Below are 25852 nucleotides of genomic sequence, written 5' to 3'. Positions count from 1 at the left end.
ATATACCCCACTATAAAACCCTCCTACTTAATCCTCCACAGTTACCTATATTTTAGGAACTCCATAATTTTTTTTTTTTTTTGTCTTTTTGCCTTTTCTATGGCCGCTCCCACGGCATATGGAGGTTCCTAGGCTAGGGGTCTAATCGGAACTGTAGCTGCTGGCCTACACCGGAGCCACCAGCAACGCGGGATCCGAGCAGCATTTGCGACGTACACCACGGCTCACGGCAACGCCGTATACTTAACTGACTGAGCAAGGCCAGGGATAGAACCCGCAACCTCATGGTTCCTAGTTGGATTTGTTAACCACTGCACCACGATGGGAACTCCCATAATTTTTTAAAAGGCAGCTGGATTGTGTTACTTAACGTGTTATTTTGATAAACGTAAAAATGTTAAATATGTCACAAAGTGTCCAAGACTGTTCTCTTTAATTTGATATTTGCATCAAATGCAAATGATTCAAAACTCTCTGAACCTCAGAGAAGGCTCCCTTCACTCCCCTAGACTTGACCTTACCCTGGTTCTGTTGGTACAGTTTAAACTACCTGGACATTCTCAATTCAGTGTTACTTCAGATTCAATATCGGCAAAACCAAACTCCCCTAAGACAGGTTCATTTACCCTTTACTGTAATGGGGACATCAAGTGACTGTGCCTGGTTCCACTGTTGTTGGATCCAACACCTGCCTAAGATATCACAGTGTGACGCTTTGCAACTCTTGAGCTACAAGGGAAGCAGAAGAGAGGAGAGATGTAAATGAAAAATCAGGGCCAGAATCCCTGTTTGGTGGCACTTCCAACAGCTTCTGCTGCCTGTGATTTTTCATACTCCACGGGGCAGGGTGCACAAGCTGAAACGTCAGAAAGAACTCCAGGAGCAGGGCAGACAGCCAGGCACCTGAGCCCTGGCTGGCAGCATAGAGCGACTCAGGCAAGTGGCTTCTGGGGAAGGGAAGGTGACAGGGATACATGCTGTTTCCCCATCTGACACTTACCTGCAGCACCATCTGTAGCACCTACTCAGAGTTGGGAAGTCTCATGGCCTCTGGGGGAAAGGAGGGCCCTCCCCTGCAATTCTGTAGACCCTTAGTTGATGGATGTCTGCTGTAAACTAGCAATAGCAACCCCTCCCTGGTTCATAAAATCCCACCAGGCTAAAGGTATCCTTTGAGAATCCACCAGCAGGCTCTGATCCTGATGCCTGTGTAATAAGCCTTCAATATAACTGCCCCCTTCTGTGTGGTTGAATGAATTGCTTTATACATCCACACCCACATCAACACTTAAAAGTGTCTTGGGACACTCCTCCCGTTTCCACATCCTCCAGGCTTAGCTTCACAATATCGTAAGACCCCCTTTAGCAAAGAATGTGCCATCAGGGAGAGAGAATCACTAACAGTCATCCCAATGATGATGGATCCTGTAAGGAAAACGCTTTAGGTACCCCTAAGAGATGCTATGCCATGTTGCCTGGGATGCTAAGAGAGATGGTAAGTGATCATTTCTCTGAGGACCCTCTGACAGCAGTGGGGCAGAAAGAGGTCCCCAAATGTTCTGATGCCCTTGACCACCCCTTCAAGTCATTAAGTAGTGTCCCTTTTCCGTCTAGCCCTCCTGTCCTGCTAGTATCCAGGGTGGAAGTAGGGATAACACAATCCATGATGAAGCCATGACCAATCATCCAGGTAGCTCTGTGAGGAAGGAAGAAACTTCTGTTCCTTCAAACTACTGACTTTCAGGGTCTCTTTATTATCAAAACCTAAGCTGCATCTAATTACTACAAACATTCTACGTGTATTTTTATGTTTCATCTTTAAAATGGGGCATTATTATCCCATTTACACCTCAGAAAACTGATTTTCCAAAGGTTATTTTCTTAAATCACACAACTATTAAACAGAATAGCCATTCATAGGTTTAAGTACCCTTTCTTTGGCAAGCCTACATCTGAAATTTTTGCCTTAACAATTGAATATTTGCTTTTAATAATGATAAAAAGTGTTTCTGATTATAATGTGAAAATCATTTTGGTTTCTAGAAAAATATAGAGAAAAGTAGCCTGGAGTCAGTGCCCATCATTAAGTTTCCAAAATGCCATGAAACTAGGAATTACTTAACAATTGGAATATTGTTTTTTTTTTTAATTAAAAAGGGGTAATTTATTATGTTTAGAGGGGGCATATCTTAAAATAAGAGGTTTTATCCTTAAAAATGGGTTACTGTGAAGTCAGATTAAGGATCACGGAAGATAACAATGTCAATGGCCTTGTATGGCAAATAATTTACTTTATAGAAAATTTTAAGGAAACTCGGTGGCTAAATTTGCGTCTTCTCCAGGACTCAATTATTTTCTTTTCATAGACTTTAACCTTCTGGAGTACAGAATCTCTGTCAGCTTAGTCTTTTATCTATAAAACTCCTCACACATTTCTGAGCAAAGAATAGATGCTGAAAATATGCTTATTCACTTAACTTATTCCAGTCGTAGTTTTGCCTCTGAGAATAAAAAGTATATGCATAGTGTTTTATAGTTTATAAATCACTTTTATATATGATATTTTTGGGTTCCATTAGGAGGATTAGCTCCAATATAAGCCATAGACACTCTTGCTGAGAAAACTGTAAAGTTTCCCAAGATGACATAGCTTTTAAAATTTGTGTCTTAACAAGCCTAACATGAGTCTTTCAACTTGACCTCCTACAACATTGCTTGTATGAGACAGAAGATACTGCCGAATGAACAGATACATCAATCAATCAATAAAACCATTGGAAAATGAGCAGTAAAACCATATTCGGAAGCAACCAGCTAACTGATGATCAGGTTATTATTTATGCGTTATTGACTATTTTATTCTCAAACGAGAATGAGGCAGATGAAACACAAACACAAAACAAACAAAAAATTACCCCACCAAAACAGCAGTCACATGGTGGTCAAGAGGCAAGTTCCTTGTACTCAAAGAGGTTCAGAAGTGTTTACTTGATGGAGAGGACTCGCAGAGAACTGAAAGTTTGGCATCACAGTCCAAGTGGTTCCTTGTTGGCCATGACCATTGTCATAAGGCTGGATTTAACTTCAGACGTATTGCGTGCCATCTGGCTCCAAAGAGCAAATCTATTTTTGTAATACCATATTTACAATAAGGGAAAACTACACACATGCTGAGAGTTGGATGATCTTCCATTTTTAACACAACCGATTTTCATTCGTTTTCCTGGGGGCCCCCCAGCTGGGTGGGCTCTTTTCCTCTGCTCCAGGTCTTATCTCGGTTAAGTTGTATGATTAGGATCCCAAAGTCACTGAACAAACAGGGTAGGATTCTCCATAACAGACCTTTTGTTCCTATACATTTCACCGGCTTTTGTTCGAGAAGTCAGAAAACAGCTATCGTTCTCCACACTAATAATATCCTTCAGTAAATGATAAAGCCAAGTCCAAAGTAAACCAAGAAGCTTTATCAGCATGTCAAAGCGATCCCCTTACAGCTCTGTACTTGCCAACTGTGCATCCTTTTCCTAGACACAGACTTGATGCACATTAAAAGGCACTTACCAGAGTGGGTGTTTGTTTGCCAAAGGAGGGCAGGCTGCCCTCTGATTCCAGTCACCCCAGTTGTCACTCTCATCAGAGGAAGAGAGGTGTACTTTACAGCCAGACTCCTTCCTTGATGATCTCTTGACTTGGGAAAATTCAGAGCTTCCTGCTGAGTGGTTCTTTCTCTTTCTCCTTGTTAATATTAACTGATGGACTTCTCAGAGGGAAAGTCTATTTCTTACTGGGAATCCAGAGAATGCTGTGGTGGACCAGTTACTCTTCCACCCCCGTTGTCAGAGAAGATGAGTCAAAAGGGATTTACATACCCAGTTAATCCTAACAGATGGTCCTTCCCCTGTATTCTGAGAGAAGTTGAAAATCCATCCACATTCTCTCTAATTTCAAATTAGCAGGCTGGCTTTGATTGTTGGGAGCAGATTTAGCAAAATGGGTGCTGTGAAAAGGTGAAAGATGTAAAATATTTAGAAAGGCCTATATCTCACCTCATTTAAAACTCTTCACCCCCTCCCCCCACTTCTGACAAACAAATGATGGTTATCTGTAAAGGAATGAAGACGGTAATGTGATTTCCTTTTCCTTTCATTTTCTGGGTGTGTAACTTACCATCCTATGTCCAGGAAATGTTGCCATAAAATGTTGCATATGTTTGTATAACTTGTGTAAGTGAGTATATACATATATCAAAGGTGTATTATCCATGTACATCACTCACAGGCATAGCAGGTGGGTCTCTGTAGACAGTAACAGGAAAAATGGAGGCTGCTTACGTTGGGAAATAGCAGTATGTTGCAGGGTTTCTTGCTTTGTTTTTTATTTTTATTTATTTATTTATTTATTATTTACACAGTTGTAGACAAATATTCCCCTGGGAAGAGATGGCTCAGGGAAGGTATGATGGGACATGAAGCCTTTCGTCATAAAATCCCCATATAAAAATCCTGTCAAGATTGATAGGGACTGAAGTGTGTACAACACTGTTGCTGTGTTGGTTTCATTCCAAACACAGCATGCTCCTGAATGGTCTGTCATTACCATCAGACCTGAAGAAAAGAAAATCTTGAGAAACCTCTCATTGCCACCTATAGGCTGCAGGAGGAAGATCCAGGTGATACCACATTACTATGGGAAGCCGCAGAGAGGAAAAGTTCTGGAGCCCTCAAGTTTGTGGTCACATTTCCTTTGCCTCATTCCTTCTTTAAAACAGCATGGCTTGTTCCAATGTTTATTCTAGATGCGGTAGAAGGTACAAAGATGAGAAAGAAATATATTCCTTGTCTTTGAATACAAAGGCAAAAGAGGAATCTGTTCCTCATGTTCCAGGCACTGGAGAGAGACCACAGTCAGCCAAGGACAATGCTGGGGACAGAGAGGTCTTCCTGGAGGAGGTGCTATTTGAACGGGGTAAGTGCTCTAAAAGGCCAATAGTCAGGTAGAGGGGAGGGGTTGCATTCTGGATTGAGGAACAATGTATAAACAAAGGGACGGCAGCCCGGAGAATAGGTGACATGTTTAAGGAACTACCAGATATTCTGCGTTTGGCTTTGATCTGTGTGTGGTTTTGACTACACACAGGTCAAGGGAATAGTATGACCTAGGATGGGGCTAAAAAACTGGAAGAAAGGTAAACTATGAAAGGCTTAAGGACCAGGCTATTTGGAGTTTATTCTAGACTCGAGGTTGCTTCCTCTTTAGTGGAATCAGCAGAAACAGTAACATGTCTTATTTTACCATTGTAATTGACATATTTGAGGAGGTGTCTATCCAACTCACACTTTTCCCTTTGTTTTGAACCTACCCCTCTTGTGTGAGTTTTACAACCCCCCTCCTCTGACCACTACACACAGTGTTATCAGACCTCTGGCCCAAGCTGAGCCTACTGAATTTTTCTTACAGGAGTTTTTTCACAGTAACAGAGAATTCTTGGGAATTCAGTTAACTGATGGTAGATTTCAAGAAGGAAGACCCAGACCAACTGCTATTTGAGTTCCCAGGACCTCAATGCTGATGTGTTTCCATGCGTTCTGAGGCCACTTGATTCAGCCCTTTTCTGACAACTTCAGTATCCTTTTTTGAATAAGCTAGCTCAACTTATTTCTTGCTGATTTGCAAACGAAGAAACCACTAATAGTGTTGATTTCATGTTCAATGTTTTATTATTCTTCATTAGTATAAACCTCCTGGGTGATTTTCCCTTGACAGATAATGATCTATTCCCAAGGGGAAAAAAAGCTTCCAGGTATTGCACTCATGTAATTCCCCAGAGCAGACTAACTAGTTATTCCCATCATTCAATAACCCATCAAATAAAAAGCTCGTTTTTTTCATTAAGATTATATCACTCAGTAACCTACTAAAAGGAAGATACAAATACCAAAATCCTACTTGAGAATTAAAGAAATGTATCAATTTCTGTGTTTAAGTCCTCTTATGTGGATCTGGCTTTATCTATCCATTAATGTGCCTAAGAATGACCAAGTGCACTGTGTATCCACTTAACAGCTGGAAGGAATTTCTGAGCAGCAATTTACCATTGCCAATATCTCTGTAAATTAGCCTTGTCCTTAGCGATAACTTGTACTTGGGGAAGACATTCAGTAGCTCTAACTGTAGCTCAGTATTTCAAATGAAAAGATTTGCCCATCAATATGATTCCTTCCAGCCTTTCACCATATCTCTTCCTGAGCAACCAGTCTAGGTAGAGATGCACTGAGGCATTGCCCAAAATTGCTTTATGGAAAAACAGGTGTCACTATGTGATTGTATCCAAAGATTAAGCTGTTCCCTCAGTGTCGAGACAGGGATAAAAGGGTTCAATAGACTTAGATTTAGTGTAGAGAGAGAACTGGTAGTTCGGTTGGGTGTGGTTTGTATTACAGCCAAATTGACTCACTTACATCCTAATCTTTGCTGTCCAATTGGTCCCTATGATTGAGAAGAGTCAACAGGAAACATCTTGCTAGTGCCCAGGAGCCTGAGATAATGAACTTGGAAAACCTTTGCCTAAAAAGGCAACTCTAAAACTGTTCAAGTCAAAATGCAAGTTTCAATTCAATATCCTCACCAAGGAACAAAATATTACTAGCTCTCATCCATTATAGCTATCAATACTATCATCTCATTTTTGAAAAGGTTTCAGTTCTGAACCTCCTTTCTATCTTTCAGATAGAGTACAAGATATGCTGAAATGAGATTGCTAAGGGCCCAGATTGTAGAATTTTATCTGGCCTGCTGAGTCACTCAGAAAGCCCCAAGCACTCTTCTTTTCCATGTATTATAATAAAATAAATTATACTTGTGTCACAGACCTTGAATATCTACTAACCTTGATAAGCTCTTACATCTAAACAAAAAGGGAATCAATTTGCATTTTCCTTTCTGCTGGCTAACATAATGCTTCATTTTACAGTCACCATTAAGGGTTATTGCCATCTTTACATACTACATTAGACAGTTTGTGTCCATTGTTCATGCATAGTTCCATCAGAATGTTTCAGGTTGAAGGCATTTTTACAATGATGTGGCTTTTGTCCTGCCCTGATGCTATTATCTTGAATGTGTTTATCCCAACAGGTCTCTTTAAAACCCGAAAACTGTCCTCTGTGAGAACATGTCACTGATCACCTTCATTCACAGTCAGAATTAACAATGCTCAGAGCCTCACGGAGTCTCAGTGAGGTACACACACACACACACGCACACACACACACACGCACACACACACACACACACACACACACACACACACATGCCACTGACCTAGGTGGGCAGATAGATAAAGCTGAAAATATTCTTGGACTGACCTTAATGAAATGAAATCTACATAGACCTAAGAAATCCCTTAAATAAATCATAGAATTCTAAACCATCTTACCAGCCCGAAGCTTCCACCCATGCCATGCCCAGCCCTTGAATTAGCATTTTCTCTTCTGATCTATGGCCTCTTAATTTTCTGGGGCAGAGGAAACAAACCACAGGCATTCATTAAGCAAGCATCTGTGTATGGGAAGAAATAGGAAGCACACTCCTGCTGGAAACCACAAATAGTTGAGTTAGAATAATTGAGAAATGGCCACTGGCAGATAGGGTAACACAATTATTATAGATGTAACCTTTGGGGAAGTAAAAACCGAAAGTCCTAACCTAGAAAGATAGATGCACTCAGTGAAAAAGAATGATCGCCAAAGACCCATTTCACAATGAAAAAGCATATAAGTAGTGGCTGCAGAACACTATTCCAACAATGACAAATAGCTTGGTCAGAGATCAAAAATTAAAGCATGAAATATTGATATTTTAAAATTGAGTTTTCATAATAAAAAAACACAAAAGAACCATTTTCTCTTGGTATGTTTGGCAATCATATTTTAATATATATTCAGCTATTCCTTATTTTATATTAGTTCTGTACTCTTTTTATGTCCTGATTCCATTTTAAATCAATAAAGAATAGGTCTGGAATATTTTTACATTGTGAAAAGTCTGAAGCTTGAATGTCCAATACTTGATCTCTTTATTACTGATTAATCACATCGTGTCATGAAGAAACTAGATTCTAAGATCCTAATAGACAGGTAAAGTACCTTTAAATTTTGTCCAGGGCCTTGTGTGAAGTAGTTAATGATGATAGAAGAGATGCTGATAAATAAAAATAACAGAAGCTCTGGCAGAACTATTGATCCTTGGAATATATGGGCATCCTCCAAAGAATTTAAAATATAATAACACTCCACTCAGAAACTACTCCTTTATGGGTAGGTCCAGTGAAAGAGAAGAAAACAAATGTTTATAAAACCAAGGCTCTATGCCAGTGTCCGGAGTAAGCCCTGGGGAAGAGAAGTGGAATGAGGCGCTGCACCTGCTCTGCAGAATTTTACAACCCAAGTGGAGTCTGACAAGAAAGCAATCCAAACACACATAATGTGATAAGTGCTTGATTTCCCTGTGCAAGACTGAAAATCATTTTGATATCACCATCTCCTTAAGCTTCATGATTTTCCCATAAACCTGGTATTAATTATAATCTTGTTGGGACATTTTGAGACATTGGGACATTTTAAGACATTGGGAGATGACAAGGTTGAATAGGAAGTCTAGGCATGGAAACTCACTTTCTGCACTCCTAGGGTCACGGAGTGGTTGTGGCTTTCCACAGTGTTTCCACAAAAGTGTAGAGCCTGTGGCTAAATTTCTAAGTTCTTCCCAGGAGAATGCAAGGTCCAGGCAAAGTTGCTTAATTTCTCTTGTGCTGGCTCCTTCACCTCTCAGCTCTACACCAGGTTGGCAATACCCATCAAAAAGTTGGAAGAATATTTATGGGATTTCCTAAATACTTCATAAATATCATTTCAAAGAAGTCATGTAGAATTTCTCAACATCCTCAGCACATCTTATTACAATGCCAGGTTCAAGTTTACTAAAGAAAATGGGGAAATATGTACTCATAAAATGGGAGTGATTTTATTTTCAGAAGTAAAAATACTCTCATGATGACCGGAAGATCCACCTAAGGGATTTTAAAATAAATTTTAAAACCAACAAAATATTATTTAGTGGTGATTATTTGTATTATGCAAAGACTTTTTCCTCTACAAAAGGCCTCCCTGCAGAATTCTTCTAAATGGTGAATTCTCCTGGTGCATTTAAACAGTATTTACAGACGATTAACTACTCACAAAAAAAAGCTGGTTCAGAAAAATTACCAAAGGATGAGACTCTCTTATTGATTAAGCAAAAGTTAAGAGGAGGATAGCTGAGAAATGGAATTCAGTTTGCCAGAAATGAATTTTCATGATGAATTTTGGAATATGTGTGTATATGTAAGATTTCTTCCTTCAAGGCAAAGAGAGCTCAAATCTTAAGAATATTATCTTTAAAGCTAAAATATTTGGACATGGTATGAAAATATTAAAATTTGTCAAACTATTATCCAGGTGTTGATAATTAGGTGATTTTCAATTTTTTAAAAAATTAATAACACTATAATTAATAGCTAAGTGCACAAAGTTTTGTCCACATATCTTCTTGATTATTTAGTTTTGACATGCATAGTCATATTTTTATTGTTCTGATATAAGCTGTTCAAGTACTTTTCAAAAATATAATTCTGACATATATTCACTTCACCACAATAGCCTTCTTACTAAGTCTTCACCAGAAGTGGGTATGAAAGTGTTTTTAATCTTTTAGTTGAAAATGGTACATTTTGTTATTTATTTTAAAAGTTTGATTACAACTAAAGTTGACCACTCTTATTATTTGAATTAATGACTTGTATTTCCTCCTGTAGATCATTTTCCTGTTAAGAGTCTCAATATTCTTTTTAGTGATTTGATGAGTACTACGCATAATAAGGATAACACTTTTCCTTTCATATCTGTTATAAATTTTTTTCTAGTTAGATGTTTACAGTTTAATTTCTCTTGTGAAATTTTTAACATGCGTGATTGATTTTAAAATTCTTTATCCAGAAATTACATAAAGAAGTCATTTATGTTTTCTTCTATTGTTTTTCATGGCTTTCTTTTAAATGCCTTTATCAGCTGGATGAGTAAGATGGCTCTCTTAATCTCTCTGAAACTGTTTTCTCCTACATAATGTGGAAGTTATTACATAATGTAATAACTATCTTCCAAAGTTCAGGGCATTCTGTGAAGTGGTATTTGAAAGCTCTTTGTCCTCAGAAGTTGATAATAATGAAACTTCAATAATACTTATTATTAGAGCTGACAGAATTTGATAAGCCAAAAAGTTCCAACATATTTTGACGAAGAAAAGCCAAAAAAGTGCATCTTTTGTAGCTCTGAAAAAGGTGGAATCTAGTATGTCAAATAATTACATTTTACATGAGCATCTTTGAACCAGATCTTGTGATGACATTTTTACACTTTTGCTTTTCTTGGTTTTGTTTTTCTCCTCAGAAACCTCCTCCAAAAAATGTCCAAGAGGCTAATATGTCCCAGAGATGAAATGAATGTTCTAAACTCTTTACACTGTGATCTTGAGAAAAGATTTTCTCCCCCAAAGCCACTGTCCCCACTCCCCACCTCACCGCCCAGTTTAATATGGCTTGCACCGTCTTCTCATATCCCCAGCTCCTATATGAATCATTTTCAGCACTGAGTTCTGATCATTATATACAAGGTCACTTTTTAATTAGAACAATATAGTAAAACATATGCTTGGAAGATAAATGAGGTACAAAGCTAGCTGTGCTAGAGTGAACCCTTTTATTGGAAAGCCCTTAAAAATAATAAGCGTCATGTATAGTCCAGGGGCCTTTGCAGCATATTTCAGTACAGCAAAGTGCCTGCCATAGTGAATGAATGCCCTGTTATAGTGAACAATCATTTGGCAGCATAGGTTATTTTAATGGACACATCACTTTAAACGAAGCCTTCGCCATCTGTTCTGCCCTCTAATTACAGATGCAAAAGGAACATAATTCACAATTGCATCATAAAAAAGTAAGATATAAGTGATTTAAATGCATGTGTATCTTCCTTATTCAATGCAGCATGCAGCTGTTATGTTGTTTTCATGTTTCAAACACAAATGAGGATAGAAATCGCTCTCCTCTGATGGAGTGAATTCCCTGATACAGGACATTTTGGGGTGTGCATAAATGCAAAAAATGTGTGCTCTTCTAGCACCTTCATATCACATGGGAAACAAGGTTATTCCGTAATGCATGCTGTGATCTGTTACTATGCTCACTGGAGGGCATGTTTGTGTTAACATCTAATTTCCAGTTGATTCTTTATCAGGCTTTCTTATCTCGATTGCTTGGGTACATGTACTTGGTAATAACTAAACAGTTGACCATAGATCGATGTGTTATAACAAAGAAATCCTCCTTCAGAATAAGGTAAGCACACTCGTTACTCCAATATCAAAGAGTCAACTCTTGGCATAAGACTACATACATCTTACATGAAACCTTTTTGATTTTTCAAGACTAACCTTTTAAAGTTATAAGCAGAAAGATGGACCTCCTTTCCTTTCTCTTAATGTTTCAAAAGTACTTCAAGAATCCCTCATGGATTTACAAGTTAATGATTACTTATTTGGGGGATCATATCTTAATATACAAGCTTCAAGGTGAACTTAATTTCTTTTTGAGAATCTGTGAGACTTCCAATGTAATTTAGTACAGACACAATATCAGTGTGTTTGGAATACAATTTTGCTTCTCAAGGAAGTTTGTTAAATTTATTTCAGAGATGCTTAATTTGTTTTCAAATAATGAAGTTAGACAGTCAAATGAAATGTTAATAGGATAAAATATTTAACTCTTAGAACTAACTGCCTAACTGCTGGGGAAGAGTGAAAAAAAAAAAAGAAAGAAAGAAAGAAAGAAAATAAAAGAATTAATTGATAAAGAGTGAAAATAGCTTAAAAAGCCAAATGCATTATTTAAAATTTCATGTTGAAACCCTGTCAATGACGAGAGAGTTTTGCCCTGCAGAAGTTTGTATTTCAGAACCTCTATAGTCATACTAAAAATGATTTACACTTCCACAGTCATTGCTATTAAACACTGAATTCCTATTTTTGGCCTTTGAGCCTTTACAAGACCCCCGATTGGTCCCTCCTTTGCCTGTGAGTCTTAGTGCCTGGCAATAACAAGTATTGGGCAATATTTGGATGAATATGACAAGTGATGAATTTTCACACATATAAGCTAAATACAATGTGAATGTCAGGATCTGAAACTGTAGGAGGCTGTGGATGAGCAGAGCATCTCAGAAATATGAGGTCATTCTTAATAAGACCACAGAAGTTCTGCAGGGCAAAACTTTCTCATCATTGACAGGGTTTCAACATGAAATTTTAAATAATTGGAGTTCCTGTTATGGCTCAGCAGAAACGAATCTGACTAGTATTCATGAGGAAGCGGGTTCAATCCCTGGCCTCACTCAGTAGGTTAAGGATCCGGCATTGTTGTGAGCTATGATGTAGGTCACAGACACAGCTTGGGTCTAGCATTTCTGTGATTGTGGAGTAGGCTGGCAGCTACAGCTCTGATTCAACCCCTAGCCTAGGAACCTCCATATGACACCAGTGCAGACCAAAGGAAGGAAGGAAGGAAAGAGGGAAGGAAGGAAGGAAGGAAGGAAGGAAGGAAGGAAGGAAGGAAGGAAGGGAGGGAGGAAAGAAGGAAAGAAAGAAGGAAGGAAAGAATTTGGCTTTTTAATTAATTTTACCAATTAATTCATTTTTTAGCACTATTCCCCAGCAGTTAGTTCTAAGAGTTAAATATTTTACCCTATTAACGTTTCACTTGACTGTCTAACTTCATTATTTGAAAACAAATTGAGCATCTCTGAAATGAACTTAACAATTGGTGTTTGCTAGTTGAAATCTCCATCTTCCCCAGCAATGAAATTTACTTAGCAACTAGTTTTTTATAGACTAACCAGAGATACACAGTAGTTGGATAATCTAAACAACAGCATAGCAATTATTATATTCAGAATATATAAATTTAAAATATTGTATATTGTATGTATATGCATTATAACTAATACACAAACTTATAAACATTACATTATGTATGGACATATATATACGTAACAGATAGTATATTCAGCAAACAGGATGATTCACCCAGATCAATAGCAATGCTTTCCATTGGACAAAACTGATTGTTAAATACTTCGTATGTCACCTCTACACACATTTATAAGGAATTAAAATATAGGGCTTGTTGCATCCATGTTGCTGCCAATGGCATTAATTCATTTTTTATGGCTGAGTAGTATTCTATTGTATACATGTACCACATCTTCTTAATCTATTCATTTGTCAATGGACATTTAGATTGTTTCCATATCTTAGCTATTGTGAATAGTGCATCAGTAACATTAGGTTGCGTGTATCTTTTTGAATAATAGTTTTTTTCTGGATATATGCCCAGGAGTGGGATAGCTGGATCATATGGTAGATCTATATTTAATTTTCTGAGGAACCATTATACCATTCTTTGTTTTGTTTTGTTTTTTTCCTTTTTGGTCTTTTTAGGGCTGCACCCACAGCATATGGAAGTTCCCAGGCTCGGGGTTGAATTAGAGCTGTAGCTGCCAACCTATACCACAGCCACAGCAATGCGGGATCTGAGATGCATCTTCAACCTAGCACCACAGCTCACAGTAATGCTGGATCCTTAACCCACTGAGTGAGGCCAGGTATTAAACCCAAGTCTTCATGGGTACTAGTCGAGTTTGTTACAGCTGAGCCATGATGGGAACACCCCATACTGTTCTTCATGGTGGTTGTACCAATTTACATTCCCACCATCAATATAGGAGGGTTCCCTTTTCTCCACATCCTCTCCAAGGGAAATGGGGAAGGGAGTAGGGTGGACTAGGAGTTTGGGATGAGTAGATGCAAACTATAACTTTTAGAATGAATAAGCAATAAGACCCTATTGTATACTACAGGGAACTATCTTGGGATAGAACATGATGGAAAGTAATATGAAAAAATAATGTGTATATATATGCGTGTGTGTGTGTGTGTGTGTGTGTGTGTATGCCTGGGTCACTTTACTGTACAGCAGAAAAGGGCACAACATTATAAATCAACTATACTTCAATAAAAAGATTAAAAAATGTGTAGTGCTAAACAGGGTGGCTGTAGAAAGATTATTTTATAAGAAACTAATTTTCTTAATATGGCCTTTCCAACTTAAAATTCTGTAATTGAGTACTTGTAATCTTTTAAATAGAAGTGTTAAAATACTCTAATCCATTTTCTAATTTATTGTTGAATTCACGGTTTGTGAGATTCTGTCCTAGTTTGGTTTAGACCTTGTTTATGATCACTCTCCATGTCATGTAAGACATAGTCCCTGTTGATTGAAATTAGACATAGCTAATCAATTCATTATATTAATTAATTCACGAAATAGCTTGATAATTACCATTTTTCATTAAAAATTACCATTTTTTAAGGAAAAAATAGCACACAATCATAAATTTCCATCAAATTCACCTGAATATTCTTTCGTGTTTCAATGACACTCTTGTTTCAGAAAGCACTAAAGGAATACTTCCTTATCCCAAGGATTCTCAAAACTCAGTAAGCAGCAGAATGAGAGATGTAAGGAAAATGAATTTAAATATGAAATATAGTTAATGATTTTAAACTTTTTTCTGAGATTACATTTCTTCTACCTTTTTCTTTTCTTTTTTTTTTTTTTTTTAGGATCACACTTGCATCACATGGAAGTTCCAAGGCTAGGAGTAAAATCAGAGCTACAGCTGAGGCTTACACCACAGCTACAGCAACAGTGGACCTGAGCCAAATCTGGGACCTATGCTATAGCTCACGGTAATGCCTGATCCTTAACCCACTGAGTGAGGCCAGGGATCAAACCCGCATCCTCACAGAGACTATTTTGGATTCTTAACTTGCTGAGCCACAATGGGAACCCTTCTTCTGATTTTTAATTTAGAAAATGGTAATAAATGATGGAATAGGAAAATTTCTGCTGCCCCTCACACTGATTTTAAAGTTTTTATAAACTTCTAAGTCTATTTGAGAATTTTTCAACAATAGCTTGAAATAAGGTGGGAAGAGAGAACTTTGAAAGGTTAAAAGAAGAAAAATCTACTAAACATTTTTACTAGTTTTTTCTCATTTTTACTTGTTTTTTCAAACAACAATGTGGACATATCTTTTAAATGCACGTTGTATATTGAGTAACTATAACTATAGAACATTAGGCTGGATCAAATATAAAAAACAGCAAATTCAGTGTGAGCTACCCATATGTTCATACATACATTTGAATGTTTTCCTTTTACTTTCTAGATCATTTTTATGATAGCCTATAAGTTTTATACTAAAATGATGTGAATTTCAGGAAAGTTAAATTAAAAGGAATCATGTCCTTGATAATAATGTCTATACTCCAAAATCTTTACGTTATTTTTATTTCAGAAGAATTCATTAAACAATGTCAAATTAATATTTTGAAGCATGCAGTTTTTTGGACAAGAATGCCTCCATGGTTGTTATTCAAATGATAAGTTCTCTTTGTTTAAATATGTGGTATTTGCCCTTGGAAAGGACCAATGACTCACCAGCAAAATATCTCTTACCTTTATTTTTCAATTAAATCACAAATAATTTATCTCTCTCTTTTTTTTTTTTTTGGCAGTTTTAAACTGCATTTAATTTAAAGGACATGTGATTTGTGAAAAAAAGTTGTGGGTTAACCATAAATTCAGTTCCAGTTCAGATATTTCAAAGCTATCACTTGCTAATAAAATGAACTTAAAAGTAACTGTATTTATTGAATGGCCTGTAAGGGAATCCACTTTTGGATGAAGGATGCTGAGTAGTTTAAGGCCAAATTGGAGGTGAGGGAGCTGTGTACGGGGAGTCACAGATACTTTTCCCAAGCAGAGGTCACTGCAGCTCCCTCTCCCCCAAAGAGTATAACATATGAACATGAGAAGCAATGATTCCTAGTTTTATACTAAGTACAGCAAAGTCTGCTCAAGGAAGATCAACTGAGTCTAGTATTATCAGTCAATCCTTAACTAAGATCACATAACCGAGTGTCGTATCAAAGTTAAAACTGGAACCATGGGTTGTCATTTTGGTCATTAATAGCCAGTGACATTTAAGGACCTAGGGGTATGAGTGGTGATGATAGATGATGCTGGTGATGGCAATGATGCTGATGACCTTGATATTGGTGATGAAGATGCTGCTGCTGAAGATGATGATGGTGATTTTTAACGCTTATAAAATTACCATGTGTCAGGTTCTTTTCTAATTGTTTGACTTTTTTTTTTGTTTGTTTGTTTTTTGTTTTTTGTTCTTTTTAGGGCCGAACCCGAAGCATATGGAGGTTCCCAGGCTGGAGTCAAAACAGGAGCTGTAACTTCTGGCCATAGCTATAGCCACAGCCACAGCCACAGCAATGCAGGATCTGAGCTAGGTCTTCGACCTACACCACAGCTCACGACAACGCCAGATCCTTAACCCACTGAGCAAGGCCAGGGATTGAACCCTCGTCCTCATGGATACTAGTCATATTCATTAACCACTGAGCCACGATGGTAACACCTCTTTGATATTTTTATTACATTTAATACCTTCAACACCCAGTGAGGCAATCACTAACACGTTAGAAAGGACACACTACCAGAATGAGAAACTCTAGGGAACAGCTTTGGTTCTGTGAAAAACTTCAGCAACTTTATCAGCTCACCTATACCAGCCCTAGTCCCTTTCATTTTAAGTCCATTCTTGCTTGGCAAATACTTGTGATTAGGATAAATGGAGGTAAACAGGTCCAAAAGTATTTTGTAGTTAATTAACATTTTAAAATATTATCGTTATTTGAATTATATTGGCGTATACACAGTATAAATACTAACTTATTTCACCAAAATTAAAATAGAAGACTAAGTCTCAGCATATATATATATCTCAAAACAGTGAAGACAAAACAAGACAACGGCAACAAAAACCTGAAATGCAGCATGTCTATGCTCAAGACAACAAAAGATGATTAATCTTCCATCAACAAACAGCTGCTATATGAAAAACACTGGGTTAGATGCTGTGGAGGGAGATGAAGAAAATTAATTTCCATTCTCAAGAAGCTTTCCATCAAATTAGGATAACTAACATGAACTCATAGAACTATAATGTAAGACTGTAAGTTGTAGCATCTCTAGGTAATTACATGGAAAATACCAAATCAATTCTTCTTCCTTTTAAACCTCTTTCATAACTTTTATCCCAACTGGACAGAAGGCGTCTCTCCTACTGGGCTTTCATAATCCTTTGTAGTTCTTGTAAAACTTGTTCTTCATTGGACTGAGCCTGTCTCTATCTCTGTTTTCATATCTGTGAAATGGGATACTGAGTAACAACCTCATAGGGTTATTGTCAGCATTAAGTCAATCAATGACAATAAAATACTCAGAGTATTTCCTGGCACATAAGAAGCACTCAGTCAATAACTAGTGCCATAGTATTATTATTATTACTACCTTCCTCTATACCTAACTTCCTAACTGGATTTATAAAGTTCATACAATACTGTTCACAATTTTGCCAGCTCCTAGAAGACTGCATTAGGTATTGTGTTTTCTCAAATGAGGATAATGAAGTATATGATAGATGCTAATGGTGCAATTAGTTTCCACACAGAAAATGGTCACCGGCCTCTAGAGAAATCAAGGCAGGCTTGCTGAGGAATGTGAATTGAATCATACGAGGAAATAAAAACTATCTTCCGGATGGAAGAACAAGGTTGAGGCACAAGTCATGGGAACATAAGTAGAAGAGAGGTGGAGGAGAGAATGATATTAGTTAAGTGATGAAAAAGGGAACTCACCTAGGGTGTTATTGCAGTCATTTAGGCATGACTGAGAACCTCAGCTAAAGAGGTCAACAAAAAGAGAGTGGATAGAAGCAGGATGTAGAAACAAGAAAGACCCATTAGAATCTGCTAACTGGATCACTGTTAGAAGATAGGGAGCGAGACGAAAAGAGAAGAAAAAGAATTCACAGAAGCAGCTAAATTTCTGAGTTTGGGCAACCAAAGCAATGATAATTATACAAAACGGGAAAATGAAAGAGGAAGCAGAGCCCATTTTTCTAAGGAGAATCTGAAACTGTTTGAGACAGGTCAAGTTTGAGGTTCACAGGTCATCAAATTGGATATGTTGACTAAGCAATTTTTTTTTTTTTCAGGGGCACACTTTAGGCTAGGGGTTGAATCGGAGCTATAGCTGCTGGCCTACACCAAACCACAGCAACTCAGGATCTGAATTGCATCTTCGACCTTCGCCATAGCTAACTCACGCCAATGCTGGATCCTTAACCCACTGAGCGAAACCAGGAATCGAACCCTCATCCTCATGGATCTTAGTCAGGTTTGTTAACTGCTGAGCCACAAAGGGAACTCCCGACTAAGTTATTATCATATGAGGTTGAATTACTGAGGGGAAAACAAAGCTGTTAGAAATTACAGTTAACTTCATGCAATTGATCCATGTCCTTGCAAATGTGGCATCAAGATGCATAAGTAATCCCAGGCCATCTACAGAAATCTCTTGGTCCCATTATCAATGAGAAAGGGTGCAAAATCAAGGCAGTCACTCTTTTTCTGCTCATGTTCCCCTGGCCTTAGCTGTACAAGGAGACAGGTTGTAGGGGCTGCTGCTGTATCTTGCATAGAGGGAGCTCTTCAGTCTTTGGAGCAAAATAAATAAATAAATAAAATAAAACAAAACCACATCTTTTCCTTTTATCTGCAGCAATAATCTACCTCTGGGAGATAAAGATAAGGACCAAGGAAGGCCTTCTTGGCCCCATCCAGTTCCCAGTACACCACACCAGAGTCACAAGGTGGCCCACAGCCTGTATCAGTATAAATAGAAACAGATTGCAATATTTGTTTTACCTAAAAGAAAGATTTAACAGCATACAAATAAAAATAAATTTTGTCAGAAAGTAAGACCTTGGACAAGACAGAACACATTTTTTTTTTCGCTTTTTTTCAGGCTGCACCTGCAGCATATGGAAGTTCCCAGGCTAGGGGTCAAATCGGAGCTGCAGCTGCAGGCCTGTGCCACAGCCACAGCAATGCAGGATCTGAGCCACGTCTGAGATCTACACCACAGCTCATGGCAATGCTGGATACTTAACCCACTGAGTGAGGCCAGAGATCAAACTCGAATCCTCATGGATACTAGTCGGATTTGTTACCACAGAGCCACAATAGAAACTCCACACAAATGTCTTTTAAAAAGAATTTTTAAACTCTGATTCAGCCTAGGAAAGCCAGGTCAGTTGCTGAATCCCATGGGGCAGCCATGGGTGGAGGTCTATGCCTGAGAAGCCAGTTTTTAATAGTGTGTTTACAAAACCATGTGTCCTCAACTAGAACTAAAAAAAACCCAGAGCATATCAATTCCAAGTCCACAACATGGGTCTAAATCAAGAGTAGAGGAAATGCTTGGTCATGTATACACATCAAATTCATGGACCTGTCTAGATGTGAGATTATACTTAAATTGAGATTATACTCTTCAAAGTCCAATTATCTACTTAAGCATGGTCTTATTTTTTTCCACCACTAGTTGTAATGCACCTCGCTGTTAGAACATACGGGACAAGAAAGAAAAAAAGAGAAAAAAAAAAAAACAATAACAACATTCAGATATATGCAGTTTGTCCATTTTACAGAGAAGAAAATTAAGGGAGATGAAATGATTGTCCAAGTTCAGTTCAGAGAGCACTAGGCTAGACTAGATTAGACTAGACCTGAAGCTTTCCCAAAACCCAACCATGAGTTTTCCCAACAAAATTGTTGCCCCTCAGGTAAAAGAGCCTGAGAAGGAAACATGTAGAAACATTCCCCACCCTAGTGTTCTCCAGAAGACCCCTGATGGAAGTTTTTTCTGTGTTTCGAGTCAGGGGATAGTAATAAAATGGATAAAGTAGGAAAAGAGAAAAAGCAGCCCCAGCCACTTTTTGTTTCTGAGCAGATCTGCTTAGAATGTTCAGTCTCTGTTTTAGACTTTGACAGTGAAATCCTGTGGGACCATGCACCCTTAGGGAAAGAATGGGCTAGAAGAGGCATACAGGGATACAGAAAATCAGAGCAAATTTTCTAGCAGTTCTCATATCATCATTCCATGAGAATCCCCTAGACATAGCCTCACTTTTCTCTTTTCTACAACTACAAACTGGGTTTCTCTTTGCTTATATTCAGCTTTTCCTCCCTGCTGCAAAGAAGCTTAGCACTTCATGTCTGGGAGATGCCAAGAGACATACTATCTTAGAGAGTCTGGAAGATGGAGGATGATGAGAACCCGGAAGAGGGTATGAGAGTCCAGAGCAATAAAGACCAAAGTCTTTGGGAAGAGGAAGGGGATAACTGATCAGGCAGAAGCAGTTAGGTTCGCCTCATTGTTTTCCCCAGAAACCAGCCCTGAAATGTGAAAATGGAAGTGGCATTTTAATATAACTTGTAGGTTTCTAGAAACAACTCAGGCTCCACTGAAGCAGAAGTGAAGATAACTAGCTCCTGGAAATAATGAATTTGAGAACTCCAAAAGTAAAAACAAAAAGCAGTGAATGCATCTACCTTCTTCAAGACAGGACACATTTATCAGTAATGCATTTTTCAAAATTATTGCCACATAACCATTCAAAAGCAAACCATGTTAAGTTCAAGACAGACACTCAATTCATGAGGAAACACAAAAACTACAGGATCCTTCTCAAGAGGAGGTTAAACCAAAGCTAGACATTTCATCCTCTATTTTCAAGAAACTTGGTTCCCAACTTGAAACCATTAGTTTCAAGAGTAAATATGTTTACTTAAAAGATTAGTAGAAAGGAACTGATCTCAAATAGTTCCCCATTAGCATGACATCTTTAAATCTTAGGCTCAAGTGATGTTCTCTAAAATGAGATAGCAGTGGAATTGTGGGGAATAGAGGTTTTGAAACAATTTGGATGAATAATACATACTCAAATGATTTAAAGAGGTGTCATAAATAAAAGGAGGCTCTAAACTCAGAAACTTGACAGGGGAATGGGAAGGGAAACCCAGCTAGATGTTATAAACTAGCTAATGTGTAATTGATCCGAGTTCCACTGTTGGTGTTTAAATTGAACTCCCCTTTGGCATTTATGTCTCAATTCTAATTTTTCTTCACCTTGAACACAAGGAAGCTGTAGTGATTTGAGCTACCATACTCTTCTCTCTCTGTACATAAAATACTTTTGGATAGCTCTTTGGAACCTGCCTGCTCTGAGACTTTGAGTCCATTCTGAAGACAGAGAAGTCTGACTTGAGACAGTTCTTTGTCATTGGGGATGGCTCAGACATTATTGTCCAATGAGCCTCTTTAAAGGGTGAAAACACAGATCTGAAATGGCACTGTGCAGTCAGCAGATTTAGAACGACATTCAGGAAAAGTGATCCTCTCTAGCCAATTGAACTTGGCCATAAGCCATCAAGTCCAAATGGGTTCTGTGTTCTGCATTTCAAATTCCTTCTTCCCTAATGCAGAAAGAAATAATATAAAAAGTTTACCTCTGCTGATGCCCAGTCAAATAAAAACTCATGAATACAATAACCAAAGGCCAACAGACAGTCACACAGCTGATGTGGTCCTTCCTTCAGCACGTAGAATTCTTAAACCCTTGCATTCTACTTAAGTGTTTGCTTTAAAAACGTTCCCAGGAAAGCATTTTATGATAATCAGAAGTTTACCAAGGTGATTTTTTAAAATCTTTTAGATCATATAATTGTTCATGGTTTTCCGTCTGGCCTCCTGCATCCATTTTTCCACTTTAGGACCATTTCCAGGGATCTTGAGAAAATGAAAGAAACCACTGTGACCAAGCTGGAATGCATGAAAACCATACCACCTCCTCACAGAGGACAAGGAACAGATCCCACGACTCTGTTTTGCCCCTTGTCTACTCCCCTTCCTTCCAGCTACACATCCACCTCGAACCCTCATTGCTATCCCAGGCCAACTCTACCCTGGTTTCCTGGCAAAAGGGAAGATGGTTGTATCTCCTGGGGCCATGATGTGAGGCCTGGGAGGAAATGTTGTCTTTTGGGAAATAGCAAAATTGTGTGACTACATTAAAGTCAACACTATTTATCTTCACCTCTTGTCCTAGGGGCTGACAAAGGGACACCACTGTTAGGCCCAACCCCCCTGCACAGCTGCAATAGAAAGAAGGCAGGGACTTGTACTTTCAAGTGTCAGACCTTTTGTGCCTGACTACTAGTTTATGAGGCTGATGTCAAGCATGGCAGTCAATGAAGTCTTTGTCCTAGGTGTACAGGGCAGGACAGTGGAAAAACTGCCCTCTCTTATATCCCAGGCCCATCCATCTTCCCCTCACCCTGGTTCTCAACTTTTCTGTCTCTTGAGCCGACAGAGAGAGGATCCCTCCTGGGTTAATGTACTGGAAAATTGCTCTGCATGTTTATGAGGGGGTCCCTTCCAAATGAAAGAAAAAAGGAAAGGGAAAAAAAACTGGGAAGAAGAGTCGTTTTTCCCACTGAACTCATTGGCCTTATGCTTGTGGGTCTGACCCTGATTAAGAAAATCTCAATGCCCTGCTAGGAGGTTTATTGTCAAGTTTGGCAGAACGCACTTCCGATTGAATTTTTTTATTATTTATAATCACAAAGTGGTTTTGAACGGCCCCCATCACCCATCCTGCCACCCACTATACACACACACACACACACACACACACCCCAAGCCCTTACCTTTGAAGAGTCCCCATTCACTCATATCCAGTTTTCCTCGGAGCAATCTATCCTCCTCTTTGGAGCTAGTTTCCCCAAGGCAATTCCCTATAAATAGCAAGCATGTTGTTTTCCTACAGTTACATGGAAGGTTGGACTGTGTGAACTTTGCCATGGACTTGGAACCCAAAGGAGGCCGCCTTCTGTGAAATAATACAGTCACTTATTTTAACTTTTTTTTAGCTAAAGATAATATCCTCTATCTCCAAATTCTTCTCTCAGAGGCTAAAACAAAAAGTCATGTAAATGGTTAAGCATCAACTATGTATCAATTATGTACGCTGGTGCCTGCGGTGGTACCAAGAATTTTTTACAAAACTAAGCTGAGTCTTTTCAGAAAGTTCTAAACAAAAATCACGGGAAATGGGAACACAAGAGTCTGAATAATTGTAACCAATGCAAAATGTGTCCTCTAGAAGCCATCAGACACAGAGCAAGCATTCTTTCAGAAAATGAAGAATAGGAAATTAGCTGCTCCATGCATTTTCTTCTTCCTTTAGCTCATTTCCCAGAAATTGCTTTGTTTTCATTGATTATTAGTTGGGCCAGAGAAACTGGAGGTGGAAAAATATTTGAACGTAAAAGCTCTAATTTGTTGGTGACAGAAGGAAAAATGCTAGGAGAAATTTGTGGACAAGTCCTAACAATTACTCAAACTGAAAAGGTTAATGAAAGAGTAGAATCAGTATCGTGTCCTCAACCTCTCCTCAATTTTGAGTTCTGTCCTCATTTTCAGTTGAGGACACCAACATCTGCGGCTATAACTGAATGGCCAAATCACTTCTCCTGGTAGGAGGTTTTTAAGCAGAAGGTGACAGAACATGACTACAACAGGTTTTTTACTCTGTGTATGATGCCCCAAACTGAGACTCTGAGAATGAGTTGATTCTAGCAGATGAAGAATTTCCCGGGTTTTTTTTTTTTTTTTTCTCTTTTTATCTTTCTCATTGTGTGTTTTTCACCAAGATTTTCCTCATTGAAATCTAACTTCCCTTTCTCAAGTTTCCAAATGCTCTCTCTCTGACAACCATGGGCTCATTTAAATATGTTGCAGGATGATAAAAAAGAAATGGGGTGAAGCCGACCAATCATGTCCAGGAGGGGGGTAGCATTAAGTCTAACACCAACGTTAATCAGAACCCCTAATCTCTTTGCCAGCCCCCTTTTGTGGAAGGAGGTCAGAAGAGCCTAGTCCCCACACCCGCTCCCTAAAGACCGATAACAAGCAGATGTTACTGTAACATGCTCTGGGAATCAAGCATAAATGGGACCCCTGACCTCGACTGTCAGCTGATCCACTGAGTTTCTTAGAAATATACTCTTAACTTTTCTAAATTCCCACTCTTTCCCACCATCCCCCTGGCGCCCCCACCTCAGCTTTCTATGCCCATGGCTCCTGGTCTGGCGCTTGCACAGTTGTGCTGGGTGTGACCTCTCTCTTCAGGGAGGTCAAAGGCCTGAGACCTCAGGCCGGCCTCTTTTCTTGCTAAAGGCCAGCTGATGAATCATTCCCAACTTGAAGGGAACAGAGGAAAGGGGAGGGCTCTGAAGGCCTTTTGAGGGAAACAACTGTGTCCTATACATCAGCATTTACACAGTTCTGACACTTTCAAAACTCACGTTTCTCTCTGGGAACCATGGAAAGAAGAGGGACAGAAAGGTCTCACCGAGTAGGATGGAACAAATAAGAAGGAAAGAACGAGAACATGATACCAGTCTTCAGGACTCTGTAATGGGAGACTGTCCAAATAAAGAAAGGGAGAGAGACAGAGAAAAGAGAGAAATGCAGGCGCGCGCACGCAGGCACGCACACACACACAAATCCTCATCCAGATTTCAGCTGGATCAGTCACTTTTTACAAAGTGAGAGAAAAACAGAGCTTGTATGTGCTTTTCCCTACTGCCATGAGTGTTTGGTCCAGAGGACTTTGTTGCATCACTCAAAATTCTCTTGCTTATCATTTAAAAGAGTATCAATCATTTAATCTTTTAAAAAGAAACTCTCTATGAACCTGTGTGTATATATAAATGTGTATGTGTATGTGTGAGTGTGTGTGTGTGTGTATATAATTTAAGACAACCCCCAGGAGGGAGGGATGGGATTGGAAGCTAGAAACTGGCTAAAATGCCTGGAGATTATTTGGTTTTTCACAGCTCTGTTCCATGCTACAAAATTCTAGCTTTCACTTTAAATCTTTGAGCAGTATGCATTTCATTCAAGGTGTTTTCAATAGCCTTACAAGAAGACTAGGGTTTGGAAATATCTCTGGTGACCTTAAAAGGCTAGAGAGGTTGCATGGACCCCAAAATGACCCCCAAAATGACCCCCAAAATGAAAGGAAGTGTAAGATGCTCCTAAGAAGAGCTCTCCAGGACCAGCACTACCTGGATAGGAACTTAATTTCTCAGTTTGGAGTCCAACAAATTACAGGTCTTCAAAGAATTAACCATTCTGATGATCTTTCACCATTTCAAGAAATTCAGAGAGTAACAATGGAATAAGCTCTGTCACCCGACATAACAGGAGTTTAGAAAAAAATTCTTTCAATTCGTCCTTATCAAATCTTCTTAAAAATGGCCTCATAACCAGGCTTCACTAATTTCATATTTCTTATATTAAAATATGTTTGCTAAGATGAAAAATAAAAAATATTTTGGAATAAGGAATAACATTTCCAACTTTGCTTAGACATATGTTAATTTACATAAATATTCACTCACTTCCTCTTTCCCTCCCTATTTTATTCATTCCCTGTATCTGTCCTTTTCCCTCTTTCTTGACAGGGAAATGGGGAAGATTGACAAAAATGCTGGGGATATTGTTTCCCAGATCTTAATATACAAAAACATAAACTGAGACAGCAAAGGAACTAGTTAAGTTTAGAATCTTTATTACTGAACAAGGCAGCCTACAGATGGCACCTCATCTCTGTTGCTTTTGCAACTTTTCACTGTCTCCATCCAGGTTCT

The 25852-nt window shown here is 38.5% G+C and overlaps 1 long non-coding RNA gene across 1 annotated transcript; it reads right to left on the bottom strand.

Moving 5' to 3' along the window:
- Positions 1–2528: 2528 nt before the first annotated feature.
- LOC102160568 (uncharacterized) lies at positions 2529–22904 on the bottom strand. The gene is made up of 2 exons (XR_002345969.2): positions 22844–22904; positions 2529–3997 (listed from the first exon to the last, which is right to left on the bottom strand). It is a non-coding gene; the product is annotated as an uncharacterized LOC102160568 (long non-coding RNA).
- Between the last annotated feature and the right edge of the window lie 2948 nt (positions 22905–25852).

This window comes from Sus scrofa, chromosome 7 (genome assembly GCF_054392235.1).
Source record: "Sus scrofa isolate SSC_HxYL_T2T_F1_AM1 chromosome 7, Sscrofa_HxYL_maternal_Yorkshire_Landrace_v2.0, whole genome shotgun sequence".
Classification (NCBI taxonomy): domain Eukaryota; kingdom Metazoa; phylum Chordata; class Mammalia; order Artiodactyla; family Suidae; genus Sus; species Sus scrofa.
The sequence above is the reverse complement of the archived record's forward strand: the minus strand, read 5'-3'. Positions and strand labels throughout refer to the sequence as shown.